The sequence below is a fragment of the Pan troglodytes genome, chromosome 12, assembly GCF_028858775.2.
Source record: "Pan troglodytes isolate AG18354 chromosome 12, NHGRI_mPanTro3-v2.0_pri, whole genome shotgun sequence".
Taxonomy (NCBI): Eukaryota; Metazoa; Chordata; class Mammalia; order Primates; family Hominidae; genus Pan; species Pan troglodytes.
The window spans coordinates 19,051,622-19,058,978 of NC_072410.2; the positions used below are offsets into that span (position 1 = coordinate 19,051,622).

The 7,357-nt window shown below is 35.5% G+C and overlaps 1 long non-coding RNA gene across 1 annotated transcript; it reads left to right on the plus strand.

The window, feature by feature from the left end:
* Window positions 1-1,048: 1,048 nt before the first annotated feature.
* On the plus strand, window positions 1,049-6,788 carry LOC134807764 (uncharacterized). The gene is made up of 3 exons (XR_010149022.1): window positions 1,049-1,317; window positions 3,279-3,430; window positions 5,690-6,788. It is a non-coding gene; the product is annotated as an uncharacterized LOC134807764 (long non-coding RNA).
* Window positions 6,789-7,357: the final 569 nt, after the last annotated feature.

Sequence of the window (7,357 nt, forward strand, 5' to 3'; positions counted from 1 at the left end):
CACTGTGAGTCCATTAAGCCTCTTTTTCTTTATAAATTACCCAGTCTCAGGTATGTCTTTATCTACAGTGTGAAAACAGACAGACTAATACACCCACCAACAGTGTGAAAGCATTCCTATTTCTCCACAGCCTCAGCAGCATCTGCTGTTTCTTGACTTTTTAATAATCACCATTCTGATGGGCATGAGATGGTATCTCACAGCAGTTCTGATTTACATTTCTGTAATAATCAGTGATGTTGGCCCCTGTTTTCTATAGAGGTCCACCATCCAATGGTAAAGGTGGTTTCTAGCAGTTAAGGTGTGCCTGTCGTTAACTGGGCCCGTTAATATCTGATATAGTAAGGTTTTCCTATAAAATGGTTAGTGCAACTCTAGGGAAATATAAAGGAACAGATATGAATAAGCTAAAAGCAATCTTACTGGCTACTTAGAATCTTAGTGGCTTCAGTTTAGCAATTTATAAAGAATAATTAGAGTAAGAATTTTCATTGAGCACTTTCTGAGCTCTGGGCACTATACAGGCATTTTCACATTTTATCCTCAAATCAGGAGATAAAATATTTTTTTTTTTTTAACAAATGAAGAAAGTGTGGCTTGGACAAGTAATTTATGCATAATTACCCAAACGAAAATGGGCAAAGGTGGGATTTGATTTGGGGTCTGGTTAACTCCAAAGAAAAGATATTCCAATGAAGGGTGACTTCATTACATAAGCAGATGTTAAACAATTTTTACACTTATCACTCAATCAACAGAAAATGGACATGCATTAAAGAAAATGAGTACATACTGGGCAAACTGAAAAAGATTTTGATTGCCACACTTCCTTAAAACAAAATGAAAAAGTCCATTGTATTAATCACGTTCTTTTAGTTTCTGTATTTCTGATGCTTTTGAAACAGGAGACTTGCAGATCCTGGAGAGATGGTCCCTCCCAGGGCTAGTCAATTTCTAGAGACAGTAAATTACACCCCTGTGAGTGTGCCTTTCAAATGCAAACCGACAAATTCAGAGTCCATATCCCCAACCACCTCTTCTACGGGGCTCTCCCGCTCTGGGGCTCTATTCCTCTGCCCTAACCACTCCAGGGCTAGGTACTTGACAATTAGGGACACCTCTGTTAACCAGAGCCTGCTGAAATTATTCAACTAGCTAATCCTTAGCCTGCTTTCCTTGCCTCCTCTATTCCTTTCCAGAGAAACTGCAACAAAGGCTCTTGCTTGTGTTTTGCCCTCCTTGCAACTCCTGACCCCTGAAGGATCCTGGTGATTCTCCCAGTGGACATATATGATGTGCCCCCTCCTCCTGCAAGCTGTGAGTAATAAACTAGCTTTTCAGTGGCAATCACCTCCTGATCTGTTGGTCTCCTTATACCTCAATAATTATAAAATCTATATTTTTTTCCATTTTTAATGTTTGGGGATACGTAGTTGGTGTATATATTTATGGGGTACATAAAGTATTTGGATATAGGCATACAATGCCAAAAAATTATATTTGAGTAAATGGGGTATTAATCACCTCCAGTATTTATCTTTTCTTTGTGTTACGAACAACCCAATTATACTCTTTTAGTTATTTAAAAATACACAATAAATTACTGTTAACTGTAGTCACCCTGTAGTGCTATCAAATACTAGATGCTATTAATTCCATCTAATTATATTTTTGTATTCATTAACCATCCCCTCTTTCCACCCCCTGCCACTACCCTTCCTAGTCTCTGGTAACCATCCTTCTATTGTCTATCTCCATTAGTTCAATTGCAAATAAGTGAGAACATGTGGAGTTTACATTTCTGTGCCTGGCTTATTTCACTTAACATAATGATGCCCAGTTCCATCCATATTGTTACAAATGACAGGATCTCATTCTTTCTATGGCTGAATAGTACTCCATTGTGTATATGTACCACATTCTCTTTACCCATTCATCTATTGATGGATATTTAGGTTGCTTTCAACTTTTGGGTATTGTGAGTGGTGCTGCAATAAACATGGGAGTGCAGATATCTCTTCGATATACTGATTTCCTTTCTTTGGGGGTATATATTTAGTAGTAAGATTACTAGATCATGTGGTAGCTCTATTTTTAGTTTTTTGAGAAACCTCCCAACTGTTTTCAATAGTGGTTGTACTAATTTACACTCCCACCAATAGTGTAGAAGCGTTCCCTTTTCTCCATATCTTTGTCAGTATTTGTTACTGCCTTTCTTTTGGATAAAGCCTTCTTAACTAGGGTGAAAAATCTACATTCTAAAACTTGTATCCTCGACATCTTAGATATCATTGTCATTAGAAAACTATCTTCCCTTACCTCATCCAATAAAATTGAAAAAAATAGTGAACATTTGTTTTGAAACCATAAAATGATGTAGATGGTCATCTTCTTGAAAGTATCAGAGTAGAATAAATCCACTTTAACAACAGATAATGCAATAACTCAACTATTTTAGAAAAGATTTGCCTACATATGCTGGAATTGCATATGGATGTTAGATTTTGACTCCTCGGATATCATTAGGTTCTATAAAATTAAATATTTTAAGAGAAAACAAAAGCACTCTAAAGGAACTAATATTATTGGGCATCTCAGGTTACTTATTTATTTTATTCTTTTAGTTAATAATATTTTATCATTTTATTTTCAATGTAAATTTAACCATGCAATATGTAATATTGTACAAGGAGCAGAAACTTGCTTTCCAAATGTATACAGAATATTTATTCATTTTCTTTAGAAATCATTGTTTAGGTGTTTTTAAATTACCACACATAAAATGTTTGCCTTCTCGGAAAACTTAATTAAAAACCAAAATCAACAATATTGTCTATAAGGTGAGATAAAATTTTTAAAAGTTCTGATGAAGACAGAGATTGAAGCATTTTCTAATGCTAATTCAATATCAATTTCAATCTGATGTGTAAGTAGCAGTGCTGTTACCTGATTGCATTACACACTGATATGGTTGTATTAATTTCTATTGATTCACAAAAGCTAACTAAAGTCCTCTACTTCCTGCTTTGATACATTGCCTACATTATTTACAAGTTATCTTTTTACATTTTATAAGAAAATTATTCTGTAGATCATTGGGACAAATTGAAATTTGTAGAAAATTAAACAATATTTGAGGACATTCTACAAGTTTCATCAAAATATTTGTGTCAGTTGGAATTTATCAAGGGAATTAAAGGCTGAAGAATTAAAAGAGTAATATGGCAAAGCTATAGTTGGTTACTAACTGAAAACTTTTTTTCTCTCTCTCTCTATAGACATATTAGACTTGAGAATCCAAAAACTCTGTTTAATGATCCTGTATTGGCTGACATCCAAAGAAAAATTGCTTCACTTCTAAACATCCATGACATAACTGTCTGTCTAATAGGAAGACCTGAAAAGTACCATTTGTTGTTGCATCCGGCAGGTCTGTGTTCTGTGCCTCCCAGACTGAAATTTGTAATTCATATTTCCTTTGGCTGGAACTTTGGAATGAATGCCCAAAAGGTGTATTACTTGTACAAGAGGTTCTTGCAAATAGGCTGTCGGTTCTCCTTTGAGCCTAACCTCTCTTTCTGTCTTGGGCCAGACTGTTTGTTAGAGAGGACCCTGTCACTTGTCCTGGTAGTTAAAATGTAGAAACAATCTCTCCTTGGACTGATTCTTCCCATTTTGAAAAATTGCCACAGCAAATTCCCCAGCCTGCCAAGTTGGCAGATTCTAAGCCAAAAGCTGGAGCCCAGCCAGGCATCAATGGCGCATTCCAAACCTCTGAGTCAGCATCCAACTCCATGCCATTCTCTGTCTTCTGTGCAGGAAAGCATCCCGTGCCACAAATCATTGTTAGCCAAATACTAAACTTGCTTTTCAAGCTAAACCAACTTATACTGTGGTTTCATAACCTAGAGTGGATAATACGGGAAATCTGCAAATTCTGAAAAGTTCTGATATTGGAGAATATTTCTTTTGAAATTTGGAAGATTGAGCCTCCCTGTTTTTCAGAAAGTAACAGAGAAGTCTGAATAATTTTTTGGCTTGAGTTGTAAAACACAGGTCCTGACCCCTTGTCGTCATTAAAGATCCCATGGGCTCTTTTGAAAGGACTAAGGGGGATTAACCTTTCTGTTCTGGCTAAATTCCTAATTGGATAATTGCATTCTGCCTCCCTAAATTATCCCTGTAGCTCCAATTGGATATGGAATTTTCACTTCCTGTCATAAAGGGTTGTAGGGTGTTACAACATTTCACCCCAGGGGTGATGCCAATTAAGTCGTTAGTGAGGTGAAATCTGTATGTGGGTTGTCTTTCTTTTTGCAACCCCCTACCCCACCTCCTTATTTGGAGTTTAAAATGTGTGGGAATCATTCAATCATTGGTAATGAAAAGGGATGTCATAAGTTAGTAACACTGCTTATTGTGGCATTACTTCTAAGAATATAACAAAGGCTGTCAATAATTGATAAGCATTTGCAGAGAGCATTATCATTCTAAAGAGAACAAAAGCACTTTGCTTGAAATGCTGCTGTTCAAACCAGGACGATGATGATCTGAGGAAGGCAAGGAAAAGTATTTTTTAAAGCATGTTGACAGATTGTGTTTTTACTGGGGAAGTTGAGTGCAGCTCTGTGAGCTGGCTTGTTTCAAAGCCTTTGTGGGTTGCCGGCTCAGTATTCATAGAAACACTTAGGCCCAGGGCCAGGGCCAAGGGGAGTACATGTCTCTCCTGAATATGGATGCAGGCATTAACCGTGGGCAGATTACACACGCACTTGATTTGGAAAGTAAAGGTCACACATCAGTCTCTTCAGCTGTATTTATCCACATTGGAAATCGCTGCTCACAGGATCACCTTTGAACCTAAAAAGGCAACACCACCAGCAGCAGCCTTATGTTTACCCTCAGTTCAGGAAAAAGTTAATAATCAGCTTATTTGTGTTCTTAATTTTTTGAAAAATATCTTTTTGAGTCAGTCAAGAAATTGTTCTTGGATCATATTATTTTTATTGTTTCTACAGGTTGTTTCATCAATAGACACTTTAATGACAATGTAATTGCTTTTATAATTTTAAGGCAATTATGGATTAATTCTTCAGAAACAGGAATGTAAAGATACTCATGACAGCTCTGTGGTAATATCCTCCATCCTCCCATCATCTAACCTAGTTACATTGTGGACCAAATAAAATTTGGGATCCTGCCCATGAGAGTAGGAAACAAATGGGGTAAATAGAAATCCCACCATCAAACTGAAATAGACTGCGGAAAAAAACTTGGATTTGGCTGATATGATGAGAATAGAGAGTTCTCTCTGCATATTTTCTCACCTATATTACAAATCCATCCACATTTATTTTATGGAATCATAATAAGAAATAAATAACCAATGGCAGTAAACAAAGAGTTGAAATAAGCCATCTCAATATTTGAAAAGCAAATTTCAGAGACGATGCTTCTGTATCATTACATCCCATTTTGTTTTGCTTTCTTGGTATAAAATAAATAGAACAATTGACTTTTAAAATATTAAATACAATTTGATTTGATTATATTTGTTGTTAGATTAACTACAGTCTTATCTCACTGCAACAATAGATGCCTTCTGATAGAAGCACCTTTAACACTCTCCTGTTCTTCTCAACATCTCTGTGTAACTTGATTTTCTCTCTCTTCTCATTTCTTATCCCAGAGAGAAATTTCTTCTGGAGAGGCCAAATCCATGCTACTGGCTGCTGCATGTCTGAGACTTGTGTAAGAATACTCCAGAGGTAGCTACGGGAGCTAACACTTCAGTCCTGAAGACTCTGGATAATGTTTTCATAAGTTCTTATCAGAGAAGACATTTCCTGCTCTCTATTAGTACATATCATTTTTCTCATCTAATTTAGGACTTTGCATTTTTAACATTTAAAAATTAATCATGCTGGATCTTTAAACAATTTTTAAAATCTGTCTTTCTACATAGTGGTTGGCCCTTTCTATCATTCCCAAATTTTATTAGATAAGCATGCATTTTCATCTCTAGAGAAATCATTGATAAAACATATTCAGCAGCACAGAGTCAAGTGGTAAGGCCTCCTTAGTTCCTAATTGAAATATAATTTTTATCTTAGTTTTGGTACAGGTATTTAATTAGTTAGAGAGTTATAAAACTAGACTTGCCTCTAACCCAAATTTTGTCCTTTTACCCTCCTGGATATAGTGCAAGATCATGTCACATATCTAGCTGAGATTTGGACAGTGTTTCTAAGGGAGTCCTCAAATTTGTAAATAAATTTAGGTGGCTGAGATTTATGTATGCAGTGACAATTAGATCTGCTCATTCTGAGGCAAACATTGCATTTTCTCATTCATCTTTGACCATTCAGCTAAAGATTCCTTGCACCGAGAATTTAGAGAAATCAGTTCAGGATCTCAGTCCCTACCAGAGATCCATCTAATAAAGAGTAGATAATATTCCCAGAAAGAAGAATTTCAAATTTGCAGCACTTCTTTACTTCCCTGCTTTTCCAACTTTAAGATAAGTATAAAGTAGAAATTTTACTCACATTTTATGTATACACTTATTCAGTAGTCACCTAGTTAAAGGGCACTAAGGGAAACGTTAAAAAATTAAAAAGCACATTTACAATAGTATTATTATTTCAGAAGAGGAAATATCAAGACCCCTTTGTGGCTACATTGTTTAGTTAATCTTAATATCTATCTCTTAAATCTTACTGATACTTTAACCTTCCTTTACCATGGAAAAATATTCTACTTTGATATCAAGAATAAATGGCATGGTTATACACATTCACACACAACAAACATACACATACATAATGTATTTCTATATTTACTAGTGATAAAGTAAGTTATGAATTAATTTTCTAAATGAGAAGTTGCTTATTCTTTTATTTCATCATCATTATCTTAGAAAATAAGTACTGTAGAACAGTTTAAAGACAATAAAGAGAACAAAATGGAATTTACCATTTGCTTGCCATTCCACCCCTAATTGGTTGTGGTTTCAAGATTTGCTAATTAAAAAGTGAGCTGGTAGAATTGACTGACAAGTATAGCTGTGAAAATACTTTGTCAACCACTAGGTAATGATCTGTTAGTCAGTAAAACAGTTGTGTTAAGTACTAAGTGTTTAATCTTAAGTACTTCTTCCGAATTGCTCCCCTGAGTGTCCCAATTTACTGCTAGACCATTGAATTCCTTATGAATTGGTTCAAGTATCCAGTGTTGTATCTTTCCCTCCACACACACACACACACACACTCATACACACAGGCACACACAGATACATGCTATTTGGGGCATGCAGATGTGTGACAAGAATATTATTACATATTATTACATTAGTATT